This window comes from Sciurus carolinensis, unplaced genomic scaffold (genome assembly GCF_902686445.1).
Source record: "Sciurus carolinensis unplaced genomic scaffold, mSciCar1.2, whole genome shotgun sequence".
Classification (NCBI taxonomy): domain Eukaryota; kingdom Metazoa; phylum Chordata; class Mammalia; order Rodentia; family Sciuridae; genus Sciurus; species Sciurus carolinensis.
Genome location: NW_025920248.1, coordinates 238228 through 252995, shown reverse-complemented (window position 1 = coordinate 252995; position 14768 = coordinate 238228).

Below are 14768 nucleotides of genomic sequence, written 5' to 3'. Positions count from 1 at the left end.
CCATGAGGAGAATTGCAGACCAAAATCAAGTGTTGGTGTAGGAAATCGAGAGTGTCATCCACTGCTGGGGTGATGTAAATGGAGCAGCCCCTTTGGAAGACAGTCTGACAACTCCCCAAAAGTTAAACATGGAGTTATGGAATGCCCCAAAAATTCCAATTCCTGAGACATCCCCAAGAAAAATGAAAACATGTGTCCAGAAACAAACTTGTTCATAAATGCCCAAGGCAGTTTAGATCATAACACCCTAACTGGGAGGCACCCCGAATGTCCATCTACAGATGAACAGATAACAATGAAAAGTGGTATAGGGGATGGGGATATGGCTCAGTGGCATAGCACTTGCTTGACTGAAGTGACCACATGGGATTTATCCCCAGTGCTGGAAAAAGAGGAAAAGTGGTCTGTGTGTCCAGAGGCATGTGATTCTACCACATGTGAGTCCAGGCCACAAGTGAATGGGATATGAAAACAGTGAAATGAAGGAAGTCAGGCATGAAAGATGACACTGACACACACAAACACACACACACACACACACACACACACACACACAAAACAGGATAGGTAGGTCTTTGGGGGTCCTCAAGCCTGGGGCCAGGGATGGGCATGGCTGTGCACCCTGCATCTGCTTCTCCCACAGGCTGAGAAAGGCCTGTTATCCATTCTAGGCCTCAGAGTTTTTGCCAAGACCAGGCTCATAATAGGTCCTCAACCAACACCTGTGAGGAAATGCTGTCCCAGTCATCAGTGAAACTAGGAAGGAGCCCAGGAACTGGTGGGGGAGAGGCTCTACTGGGTGACCAGGGCAAACACCACCCACTCATGGGCACAGCTGAAGAGACTCTTGGCAAGATGTGTAGAAACCTAATTTAATTGACTTAACCTTTAGCAAAATCCTCTCTTTGTATAAGTGCTGGAGGAAAGGAGCCTAATGTCCCCTATAATTTGCACCACTTTGCAGGTACAGAATGTGAGGTTCCTCCTGCCCTGACCTGTTCAGTCATGTAAGGGGTAAGGAGACCCTGCACTGTATTTGGTCTCTCAACTCTTCTTCCATTCACCTATTTTGTCCACACCTGTGGACAGGTGGTCCCTGACTGATGACCATTTGATTGAGATTTTTTTTAATTTTCTCACATTTGGTGCAGTAATAAACCTTGTGCAATAGATTACAGGAGGTCTCCAACACTTTATTATAAAACAGGGCATGCATTAGGTGACTTCATGCCCTGTAGCTAATGTGAAGTGTTCTGAGCTTGCTCCAGGTAGGCTGGGTCAATTTGTGGTGTCTGGAAGCTGGTGTGTCCAATGAAATTCCACCTGTGGTATTTTCAACTTAATGGTGGGTGTGTTGGGATGGGACCCCATGGTAAGTCCTGGTGCATCTGTGGTCATCATTTGTGTGAAAGGGGTCTGCACACTGGGGACAGAGAAAGGAAAAATGAGGAAGGACCCCACTCTGCAGAGGTGACAGTCTGCAGCAATGCCTTCCAATTGTGGCATTGATGAGAAAGTACAACATGTGACAGAGAGTGATCAGGTTGTGTGTGAAGGGGCAGCTGTTTTAACTGGATCATACAGTTAAGACCTTGCTGAGGACATAACTTTGGCCTGAGACTTGGGAGTAACTTTCCAGGAAGAAGGCATGGTTGGCATAAAGGCACACACACGTTGGCCATACAGAAAGAGAGACTGATTTGGCAGAGGTGGAACAAGCCCCAGACAGGTACAGTGAGAGGAGAGACCACCAGGACTGACCACTCTGCAGACCATGATGAGGATCTGGGTCTGACTGGGAGCTTGACAAGCATGCTGGTCTGTGGAACAGAGTGAGCAGAGTATGCAGAATGCAAGTTTGGTTCACATCAAACTCTCCTGGGGAGTCCCAAACCTGCATTCATCAAGGTGAACTTGAGTTCTGTCCTGCACTTGTCTGGGAAGGATGTTTCCTTGGCTCAGCATCTGTTGGGGCCCAGCCAGGCCCACTTTAGTTAGAACCCTCTAGGAAGTCAGACCTGCACTCACAGAAGCCCCCTCCAAAGGCCTTTGCTACTTGAGGGAAGCAAAGGGGAGAGAGGGTCATCCCTTCTCCAAGGACTGTTACTGGCCTGGACTGCGGAGCCCTTGCCTGTGCAGATCAATTAAGGAGCAACAGGACTCAGTACTAGTAAGATGATCCTGCAAAACATCTCCAGAATATTCCAGAAAGATTGTGGAGCTAAAAGTAAAAGATCAGACTATAAAGTTATGGGAGATTTGTGTGTGGTAGGAAGTAGGGAAGTTAACCCAGCAGGGCTGATTGCAAAGGAAATGGTCAAGTGGTGGCAGAGACTGTGGCAGCAGAGGAAGTGCTGAGAAGCATGGAACTACAGGGAGGGACTGGCTGTACTGGGGAAGGTGGCCGTGTGGTGGTGTGTGGGGGAGGGGAGTTGGCCCTGATCATGGAAGAACTAAAGTGAAAGCTGTCAAGAATTACTCTGACCCTCAGATCTTCTCCCCACCCTGAACCACCTCATCAATCCTTTGACTCCTATCTCACAAAGGATAGGTCATAGAAAAGTCCGTGTAAGAGTGACTTCAACCCAAGTATATATTTGTATTCTGTTTTGAGAACAAAGTGTCCATGGCCAATAATGAAGCTCCATGAAATCATCAGGGACACAGATTTTCCCTTCTTCTGCTACACTATGGATGACTTCCATCCCATGGCCACTTCATTCTCCAAAATGTCTACTGAGCACAAGTCAGAGTGTCTAAATTCCAGGAAGCCAGAAAGAGGAATACAATCAGAGCACAAAAGCATAGCTTCCTATGTATCTGCTCTCTACCTCCAAATATTACACAGATGTATTCTGAAATGATGGCCTTCACTTCATCATATAAACCTTGACCTAGTACCGAGGAGAGAGGCAAAGTCATCTTCCTCTTATGAAGCCAAATGTCTATCTAAACTGGGGGTTCTCTTTCCAAGGAAGAAGAGGAGACCAGATATAGACTAGGCAACCAGAAGTTTCTTCTAGACCACAGATTTTGTCTCTTTCAATATCTTTGAAGGAAACTGGCACCAAATCTCAGCATTGCCTAGAAGTCCCCTCCTTGTTCTGACTAATCACCATGACTTTCAACCCAATCCTGAGGCCCACATCTGACCAGGATAAAGAATCTGGTCCTGTGATCTCCTTGAGGACTGTTCACTCAACAAGATTCAACCCCTGTGACACACAGAAGAGCATAAGAGCACACAGGGACCTGAGGACACACACACAGTGCCCATGTCCAACAAAGAGGGAGCATCAGGCAATTTAAATTATGAGACTTTCTAGAAGTGGGGCCTTGACAGGAGGGTTGTTGATGTGGATTTCTGAATCCTATTAATGGAATACAATTGTCCCTGGAATCCCTCAATATTCCTCTTTAGCTATCTTTTCCAGTTAGGCTGACCTCAGCAGTGATGATAAACAGAAAAAATGTATGTAGAGTTTTGTTAAGAAGGAAGTGACAGAATTCCTTCTCAAACAGACTTAACCTTTGATTGGGGTCCTACTGGATCAAATAACAACAAAGGAAACAGCTTCAGGCACAGCTAGATCCAGGAGATTAAATGGTGTGTTCAGAAAACCCTTCAATTCTTGACTTCCCTCTTTCTTGGCTTCCTTGTCTAGCAGGCCCTGCCCTTGAACTGACAAAGGTACCCAACTTTGGGTTGAATGCTGCCACACGGCAAGTACCTCCAGCAAAAATTCCTACCAAAAACCTGAGATTCACACAGATTGGATTACCCTGTGATCACGTGGAATGAAAGAAATTTATGGGCCATATCCATCTAATATCAAGGATCCTTCCACAGTCCACCAAATCTCCAGACCGGAAAGGAGCCCACACAGCAGATGATAGAGCAAATCCTTCCTCCTGCTGTGTCCAGTCAGCTCAGGCCTTCTGTTCTGTCCCTGGAAAGCTCTTTCCCAGAGAAAATAAGGGACCCAGCAGCCTGGTCCTCCTGATAAACCCACATTAGAACCCTGGGCTCTCTGCTTCCCACCCTGGGACACTTCTTACCACCCTCTCACCAGGAACCGGGAACAGCAAGTCTCTGCTCAAAGGAGACTGACCACTGAAGCCTGCAGAATGGAGAACTCCCAAGACTGGTTCCCTGCACCCAGGCAGCTGGAGTGCCTACCTCAGCCTCCTGCAAACACTCTGGAGGCCATTTCTTGTAAGCTATGGAGAAATGGCCCCCAGTGATGAAGACCATGGTTCCCTGTCATGTGTTTCTCAGCTTCTCTGCAAGCTCTTCTGCTTTTCCAGTTTGTGTGTCCTTCTTCTGCTCTTTTCTTCAGCTCTGGATAAATGTTTGTTCTCACAATAAACACTTATAAAGCACCTACACTAGAGTAGGGTAGTGTTGGATTCCCAGGATACAAAGGTGCAAACAACAGAGATCTTCATACATCTGGGAAAACTGGTTTAAGATAGAGCTGGCTGATCTCACAGGTACAGAGGCTTCAAGGAGTCCCAGGAGGGTTCATGGCCAAGGTACAGGGTGTAGATCCAGCACCCACTACTGTCAGGTGCCACCTTTCATGTAGTGACTCATGGAACAAAGCTCCTCCCTTCTTTTGGCCCCATCACATCCTAGGGCTGTAGAACCTGCCAGATGCTCTGATTCTGACTGGGAGAGGGAAGAGGAGACACAGAGAGGGTGTTGTCTTGGAGGTGATTCTGGGCCAGGCCTGTAAGATGCTTGCATCTCCTACCAGTGCATCTTCTGATGGGTCTATAACCCACAGCAGCCCCCAGCTGCAAAGCAGGCTCTCAATCAGGTCCCTGGGGTCTGTTGGCATCATAGTCTGGCAGATCCTGCCACAGACAGTACCAAACCCTAGGTATACCATGATTTTCCACATATACATAACTAGGATAAAGTTCAATGTATACATTGGGCACAATAAGAGATTAACAACAATAACAAACAACAAAATAGAATGATTATAATAGCAGAGAGTAATAAAATTATCAGCATCACTGCTCTTGCATCTTTGGGGACATTATTAAGAAAAATAAGGGCTATTTAAACACAAGCACTACAAGACTGAGACAATCAATTGGATAACTGACATGGCTACTAAGCAATTAACAGGCAGATAGTGCATACTGCATGGATACACCAGACAAGGGGTGAGTCACACCCCAAGCAGGACATCACATCACACTGCACAGAACTGCATGCAATGTAAAATGATGAATTGTTTGTTTCTAAAATTTTCCATTTAATTTTTTCTGACAGTTGTGCATTAGTGAAACCATAGAAAGCACAGAGAAGGGTGAGATCAATTGTATCCCCACCCCTGCCTCCCACTCCTGTTTTGAAGACCAGGATTTGTTTTGATACAATCATAATTAACACATATTCAGTAAACAACTTATGTCACAAATTGTACCAAGTTCCTTGCTATTAAACTCTGCAGAGGTTTCTGATACAAATATTTATGAGTCTTGTTTCTGTGGCATATGGTCCAAGAGGTGAGAGCAACATGGGTGGTGGATGTGACTCCTCTCTCACATGTGCCTCTGTCCCTCCCTGCTGCCTCTGGGTTGTCAGTGCCCCTCCCATCCCTGTCAACATGCCAGTAGGATTGGCAGTCAGCCTGTGGGTGGTCCCCTCCAGAGACACAGACATGGGCTCCATTGGGGTTCATGACCTGGATAGGAGAGAAGTTTTGGGAAATTTGGAAACAGGGAGGTGCAGAGGACAGGGGAGGAGTGCAGAGGGGCAAAGTGTGTGGAGAATGGGACTGTCTCAGCCTCTGTTTCTTTTTGCCTCTGTCTCCTTTAAATACACCATCATGTGTGAATGCATGAACAAGATGAATTCTCTATGTCCAGTGCATATTAAGCACAAAAAAGGAATGAAGTTATCCATGCTCCATGGATTAACCTTAGAAATATACTAAGAAATTAAAGAGACACACAGAAGGTGTGGTCTGGCCACAAGTGGATGAAGTGTCTAGCCTAAGCACATCCATGGAGACAGTGCAGCTTGGTGTTGCCTGGGGCTGGAGGATAGAGGGCTTGAGAGAGAGTCTAGCAGGTGTGGGGCACACTCTATGGATGGAGATGCTCTGAGACTAGATAGTGGTAATGGATGCACAACTTTGTGCTTTCCCAAGATCTGTGAGCTCATGCAAAGTATGTATGTCCTGAGTGGAAGAGAAGATTGCTTTGAATGGGTGTATTTAAGGGTGTGGGAGTTAAACTGCAATATGTCTCTGCAAATGCACCATCACCAGAGGTTGTCACACGCTGAGAATCACTGTGTCCAGTGCAGGTGCACAATGAGACCAAACAGAGTTAGGTACGCAGATGCTAGCTTGCCAGACTGGTTACATGTTTTCAGGGCTGATGTGACTCTATTGGATTTCACCTTAGAGCAGCTGCAGAGTCTCAGGCCTCATGGATGACACCCATCCTCAGCCCTCAGGTGCTTTCCAGGATGAAGAGACTCCTAAACTGGGAAGACTATCTCTAATGGGACATTCTGTGAAGACATGGTCCCTGGTGGCTCTGGGCAGGGCTGACTTTCTCTTTTTTTCTAAAGGAAGGTTCAAAAATGTTAGCGACCTTGGACTCCCAGGACCACCCTGGAACTTCCTTCTGATGTGATCACAAGGATGGAAATGAATTTGAAAAGAACCAGGCTGGAGGGACTGTGTGCTCCCCAGTGCTTCATCTCTGACCCCTCCACTCATCTTGAGTACTGCCATGTCTTCCTCTGCCCATCAACCTGAGGCCATTTCATCTGTGTGTTTTCCTAAAAGGAAGGATCAGCACTGGCCACCTTGGCCACCCACCAGTCACCAGACCAGGTGAGTGTGGACAAGAAGTCCATGAGCTCCCTCCCCAGCCTGTCGATGCCCACTGTGCTGGGTCTCTTGAACATCTGGCAGAGAGGAAACTTTCTTGCTCTTGAAATATAAACTATTTTCCAACATGACTGGCCTGTTATGTTTGGATGTGAGGTGTCCCCCAAATGCTCACATTAGACAATGTAGCAGTATTCAGAGGTGAAATGATTAGATCACAAGAACCAAAAACCTAATTAGTGGGTTAATTCATTTTATGGGCTTGAAGGCTACTGTACTGGGTGGTAACTGTAGGCAGGTGGGGCATGGCCAAGAAGATGGGTTACTGGGGCATGCCCTTGGGGATTGTATTTTGTCCTGCAAGCTCCTGTCTTCCTCTCTGCTTCCCAGTTGCCTGAGTTGAGCAGCACTCCTCTGCCACACCCTGCCACCATGCTGATCTGCCTCACCTCATGCCCAGAGCAGTAGAGTTAGGTCAACTATGCTCTTAGACCTGTGAATCCAGGAGCCCAAATAAATTTTCCTCCTATAAATTGTAATTGTCAGGTATATGGGTCACAGTGATGAATAGCAGATGAGCACAGGCCCCTGCAGACAGCCAACCCCCTAATCTGGACTCAGCTAGGAAAGACTGATGCCTGTCCCCCCCTGAGAGGGACCCACAGACACACAGAGCTCCCCCAGCAATGTGGACCCAGCCCTTTTTCTCTCTCATAATCCCCCCTGTGAATTACAGTCCTCACTATTCCTGGGACAGCTCCAGTTCTGTCTCACAGACCCTCACTGCACACCTGCCTCATTCCAAATGCTTTGCAGCCTTCATTCATTAATGGCCATGATGGCACAGGGAGGCACACATTCTTACCTGTTCCACACCCAAGGACATGGAGGTGCAGGGAAGTTAATTAAATCACCCATGAATACACAGTTAGCAAGAGAGGCAGCCAGGATGGGAGTTTCAGGGTTGCTTTCCTAAGCCATTCTGAGAACTGGTCGGCTGAGAAGAGTGGACACACTTTCCCCACTGCTACCTGGGGAGTCTCATTCTGTGTCCTGACCTCCATGGATACAGGTTAACCTGTGGCCAAATTTAGGTACCAGAGTAAGCACAGTTGCTCCTGACAAGTTTTGGTGAGGATGTGCAGGGACTGGAACTTTCTGTGTCTGTGGAGTGTGTGGGTGCTGGCCAGCCCCATGGAAAGCTGTTCATCTAATGGAATTGAAGCTGTGTAGGCTCCAGTGCCCAGCAACACACCTTTGGTGTATTGTCAGCAGAAATGCAACAGGACACATGTCCAAGGATGCCCACCACAGAACTGCAGCAGAGGGAGATCTAGAGATGATCCAAGAAGCCTCTTAACAGCAGAAAGATAAGCACTGGGGTATGCCTGCTGTCCACTCTGACTATCAGGATGAAGTCACATCCAGCAAAATCAGACACAAAAGAAAGTACGTGCAATTTGATTCAGGTAAAATTCAGACCTGTGGTCAGCAAGTGGAATTGGGTGGTGAGGTATTGCGTCCCCTCTGGCCGCAGAGAGAGACATGACAAATGTCTGAAGCTTTGGAAGTTTATTGTGCACAGTCCCTCTCCTACACTTCTCTTACTCCTAGCTTCCGCGCACTCCCAGCTTCCCTTCTCCCAGCTTCTTCCAGCTTCCGCGCACTCCCAGCTTCCAGCTAAGCTTCAGCCTCCACCGCTGCTTCTTCCGCTTCTCCCCTTCTTCCGCTTCTTCTCCCTCAGCTTCTTCCGCTTCTGCCTCCTTACTCTCCCACCCACCAGGCTTATATACACTTCAACCAATCAGGGGAGAGTACACGAGGTAAACGCGGACAGCTGCAAGCATAGGATGGGTACACGAGGGGGGCATGCTCTAGTCACATCGTTAACTAGCCAATCATTGGAATTCGCTGGTTGTTTACTGTATAGCTGGCCGCTTTTGGCTCAGCATCAGATGCCATCTTGACCATGCCTAAGGCTGGGGGTCCCGGAAACCCCCACAGATCCCCCTTCTTTACTATTAAACTAAGGCTCGGGACCGTGTCTGTCTTAGGCTGAGTGGTCAGCATATGTCCTTACCCGTCATCAGAGCCTGCAGAGCATGCTGCAGCTCCTGTCTTAGGTTGGTACACAGCCACCTCCTTCATTACCCGTCCTTGACTACCGGTCCAGCATCAAGAGCCATACTAATGGGGGGCTGTCGGCCTTTAGGGCGGTCATGGCCTGATGAAAAATAATTTGATCTCTCTATTGGCTAGCTCATAGATGCATGCCAAAACGAATGAAGAGAAGGAGGCCAAGGCAGAGGAGTACCACTATAGCTCCTAAGCCTGCCCACTGTTTGACAAATCTATAAACAGAAGAAAAACCATATAGCCATATTAAATACAGAAACAATATACATCCCAATGGAGTTACAATACGGGCAACACAAACAGCTTTCAGGGAATAAACGCATCCCAGTCCCAAAAGTTCTTGCAAGGTATCCACTTGTTCTTATAGTGAGTCCACTCTCTGATAGAGTCTCTATGGTCTGCAAGGCTGCAGCTGCATTTTCGGCCAAATGATCGTTGTTGTGGTTGTGTCAATGCTGCTACTGCAAGGACTGTGGTGGCAATGATCACGGCTGTTGCAATGTCAAAGCCTCTTCTGTTTCTTGATAATAGCGCTGGCAATTCTATATCTGCAACAGAAACTAGGACTGGTAGGAAGATAGAAATGTGCATCAAATTGCACAGGTGGCAAAAGAACCATTCCAGCATTGTGAGAGATAGCACACGGTTAGTGAACAGTTAAGAGGTGTTATTAGAAATGTTAGTTGGTAAAAACATAAAAGGGAGGAAATACACAAGCTGACGTGGGAGGAAAAGCAATATCACAGCTAGGGTCAGCAGAACGAGTTGCTCTACTCTGGGTCTGATTTGTAAAATGATTCCAACGGCAAAGTGCAGAAATTCCTCCTGTTAAAGCAAAGAAAGGCTAGAAATATCCTTGTCACCAAAAGCAGCACGACCTGAAAAATCATCAGTAGAATTGACAGGCTTGTAGAGAAATTGGTGAAAAACAAGAAAAGGAAGGATAAGAAATGTGTTAGTTAGAAGTGAAAAATATGGCCAGGCTAACAATGGCCCAGAGGTTCCGGGTTTGCCTTTCCGTCTGAGTTTTTGTTATTGAAGGAAGGCTCAGGCTCGCCATTGCGAGGAGCAGCAGCATCACTTGCATGCTGTAAAACTCTGATTAGCCTTTCTGGAATCCAGACTGGAGTCTGTTGATCCTGTGGGAAAATACAAACAGACCCTCGGACCCAACGAAGGACTGGATCCGGTCCTTTCCAACAACCTGTCAGGATATCTTTCCATTTTGCCCATACTTGAGGAGTATTATGGGGATTATGTCGATCAGCTGCAGAATGGCCATCCCTATCCAGAGTTAAGAAATTTAGAATGAAAAGAACTAAATTAAGTTTATCTTTAGGAGACTTGTAGGAGGCTCCTATTCCCCCTTTTTGTTTATTTAGACAATTTTTTAAAGTAAGATGTGCTCTTTCCACAATGCCCTGTCCCTGAGGATTATAGGGGATGCCGGTGACTGATTGGATGTTAAATGTTTGTAAAAACAACCGGAAGCTTTTGGAAGTATAAGCAGGACCATTATCTGTTTTAATAACTTTAGGTATGCCCCAGCCAGCAAATGCTTGTAGGCAGTGTTGAATGACATCTTTTACCTTTTCTCCAGAATGAGCGGAAGGCATAATGACTCCTGAAGCAGTGTCTACTGACACATGTACATACTTAACAGTACCAAATTCAGAAATATGGGTTACATCTATCTGCCAAATATGACCAGGCAGCAGTCCCCTGGGGTTAACTCCAAAGGATTGTACTGGGATTAAAGGAGCACAATGTTGACAATTTTTTACTATTTGTCGAGCCATACATTTAGATATAGGAAATTTTCTGCTCAAAGTAGTGGAATTTACATGAAATTTTTCATGAAAGAGTTTTGCTTGTTCCTCTATGGAAAAAACAAAAATTGATTTGGTGGCCATATCTACCAAGTCATTAGCATTGGCCAAAGGTCCTGGTAAATTAGAATGAGCTCTAATATGTCCTACATAGAATAGATGTTTACGCTGTAGGATAAGGTTTTGTAGCATAGTAAAGTAAGAAGCTACCGTGGACATGGAAGAAATATGGGGTACCATTTCAAGAACCTGTAAAGCGTTAACGATATATAAGCTATCAGATAGAAGATTGAATGGCTGATTATCTGCTAATTTAAAGGCTAATATTACAGCTGCAAGTTCAGTAACCTGTGCGGAGTTGGGTGGAACTATTATGGTGTGAAGTTGTTTACTAATAAGTACTGCACCTACTCCATTTTTGGAGCCATCAGTAAAGATGGTTACACAGTCTTTAAGAGGTTGGACACTAGTCACTTTTGGAAAAACTATGGGAGTATTTTTACAGAATTGAATCCAGGGATGTTGGGGATAATGGTTATCGAACTGAGCTGAAGTGGAACAATATAATACTGACCAATCATCCTCATTATTAATTAGCCATTTAATTTGCTGAGTGGAATAAGGAGTTATAATAATAGACGGATGGATTCCAAAAACAGTAATGCAAGATTCTATTCCCTTGAATATTACCTGAGCAATAGCTTGGGGATATGATTGTAATGTTTTAGCCGGAGAGCTAGGGAGATTTATACTTTGCAGAGGTCCTCCTTGCCAAACTATGCCAAAAGGGGTATGCTTCTCTGAGATTATGATTAAACTTAATGGTTGAGTAGGATCACAACGATCAATGTAACACTGCTGAAGTCTATTCTCTACTAGCTGTAAGGATATCCGTGCTTCGGGAGTAAGTTTCCTAGGGGAATTCAAGTCAGGATTACCTTTTAATATATCAAATAAAGGTTTTAATTCCCCTGTGGATAATTTTAAATAGGATCTGATCCAGTTAATGTCACCTAAGAGTTTCTGAAAATCGTTCAAGGTATTCAATTGATCTGTCCTGATGGTCAACCTTGTTGGTCTGACTGTAGTAGCAGTGAGCCTTGTACCCAGATATTCTTGGATCTCCTCTAATTGTAATTTTTCAGGGGCTATCGTTAGTCCTCTCTTTTCTAATACTTGAGTTATAAATTGTAATGCTTCTAACAAAACTTCTTTTTCTGGATGGCAAATAAGTATGTCATCCATGTAATGATAAATCAACAATCTCTTAAACTTTTGTCTAGTAGTTGTTAACGCTTTATCTACGTATATTTGACATATAGTAGGACTGTTAGCCATACCTTGAGGCAACACGGTCCATTCGAATCTCTGGTCAGGCTGAGTGTGATTAAGAGAGGGCAAAGTAAAAGCAAATCTCCAACAATCATTTTTGTGTAAGGGTATAGAGAAAAAGCAATCTTTTAAATCCAGAATAATAGTAGGCCAATTTTTTGGTAGTGCAGTAACAAGAGGGAGTCCACATTGGATGGGTCCCATAGGGTACATTTGTTCGTTTATAGCTCTTAAATCATGTAATAACCTCCATTTTCCTGATTTTTTCTTTGTTAAGAATATTGGAGTATTCCAAGGAGAGGTAGAATGTTGTAAATGACCTGCTTGTACCTGCTCTTGTACTAACTTATGAGCTGCCTCTAGCTTCTCTTTTGTTAGGGGCCACTGTGGAATCCAGCGAGGCTTATCATCTTTCCATATTATAGGGATTGATGGTTTATCAGTGGCCCCTAGGAAAAACCCAATCCATGAGAATCATTTTTTGGTGGAAGTAAAGGCAGTGGTTGGGTAGATCCTTGACTATGTCTTCCTAATCCTTTTTTATCATCATAGTTCATATTTTGTAACATATTTCTTACAGGAGTCCCTTGGTAAATCTGATCAGTGGTGAGTTTCATATCCATTTGCTGCAGGACGTCTTGTCCCCATAGGCTAATAGGAACATTACAGACATATGGCTGAAATATTCCTGTGTGTCCCTCTGTATCTTTCCACGATAATGAGGAAGCACTTTGATTGGGGCTTTCTGCTACTCCTAAGCCTCTCAAGCTCTGAGCTGCTGTGATCAATGGCCAGTGCTTTGGCCAGACCATTGCGCTAATAATACTTTTGTCTGCCCCCGTATCTAATAAACCTGTAAATTCCATATTTCCCACTTTTAATTTTAGGAGGGGCCTCTGTCCCATATCCATAGTAAGGTTTATTAAAGTGGTTCCTGTTGATCCAAAACCTCCTTGTCTTTTATTTGTATTTTTACTGGGCCACAAAGAATGTTGACTGGGCAATATAAGCATTTGTGCAATGCGATCCCCTGGAGAGATGACCGTAATTCCTTTTGGTGAAGAGACCAAGGCTTTTATTTGTCCAGTGAAATCAGGATCAATAACCCCTGGGTGTACTATAAGTCCTTTTAGTGTTGAGGAACCTCTACCTAGTAATTGTCCTACACTGTTCTGTGGGATTTTTTCATGCCAATCAGTATCAATCATCTGCACCCCCATATCTGGGGTTAGTATGAGTCTGGAGGTGGCACAGATGTCCAATCCGGCACTTCCTGAGGTGGCTCTGTGCTCCCCTTCTCTGTGGGAGGATACCACCATCGGGGAACTTGTTGAATTACCCCGTATATTTGTTGCGGGCCCCGGGGAGGGCCCTGTCTCCCGTTTTTTTGAAGTTTAGGATTCAACCCTAAGAAACCATCCTCCCCATCTCTAATAGGCTGACAGGCACTATTCCAATGACTTCCTCTTCTGCATCTTGGACATAGCCCTGGGGCATAAGGTGTAACAGATTTTACTATAGTTATCTCTTATCTTTTGTTAGGGCATTATCTCTTTGCTGCTGATTTTGTGCATCTATTGAAGCGTATTGGCCTTCTCCTATTAACATTTCTATCGGGAAACCTTGCCACTATGTTTCTGCAAGCAATTTCAACAGCTGAGCTCTCCAATTAGACATTGTCCTCCAGATAACACTGCTCTGCATAGCTGTCTCCAGTTGTCTTAACTGCCTCTTTAAAGTTTTTCTAATGGTTGATGGTATCTCCATTTGCTCCTCAAATACGGGCAGGTTCTACAAATTTTGAAGCTCTTTCTATTAGGCTTAGGTTTCTCCTACCTTTTCCCTTTGTTCTTAAGTTTTTACTACCACTTGGTTATTCCTTTTTTGGGGGTTCTTTGTGTTAGACTTAGTTCCCTTTTTTCCCTTGTTCTTAGATTTTTTGAGCAATTATTTTCTAGGTCACCACCACTCAATTTTTCCTCACTTTATTCTCTTTAAGCGTTCTTTTCTGTTACTATTAAATCCTGTTCATGAAGATCCCCCTTGTGGCACACTGAGCAGCTTTTCTTACTTAGCTGTTTTTTTTTCCTTTAATGGTGTCCCATTGTTTTTTAATAGTTCCCTGAGGGGTTGCTGCATTCAGACCCCATTGTTACTAATTTGAATAGCTTTAGTTATGGCAATTACAATAACAAACAGTGGCCTAGCTGCCAGGAGCAACGAGATTACTGAAAGGAAAACTATCAAGTGCGCATTAAAATTTTTATAGCGGCTTTTCACGTACTACCTAATTGGACCGCTCCAAGCGTGTTTCTACTTTCACTTTAATTAGACCGCGTTCCACGCGTCAGGACCGCCGATGGCGTATCCCCATACCTTTCAACCCACGTTCTACGCGTCAGGACTGCTGATGGCGCGTCCCGATACCCGCGTTCTACGCGTCAGGATCCCGTTACCTTTCAACCTGCGTTCTACGTGTCTGGACCGCTGATGGCGCGTCCCGATACCCGCGTTCTACGTGTCAGGATCCTGATACCTTTCAACCGGACCACACTCCGCGTGTCCCCAGGACCGCCAATGGCGCATCCTGACACCCTTTAACTTTTTT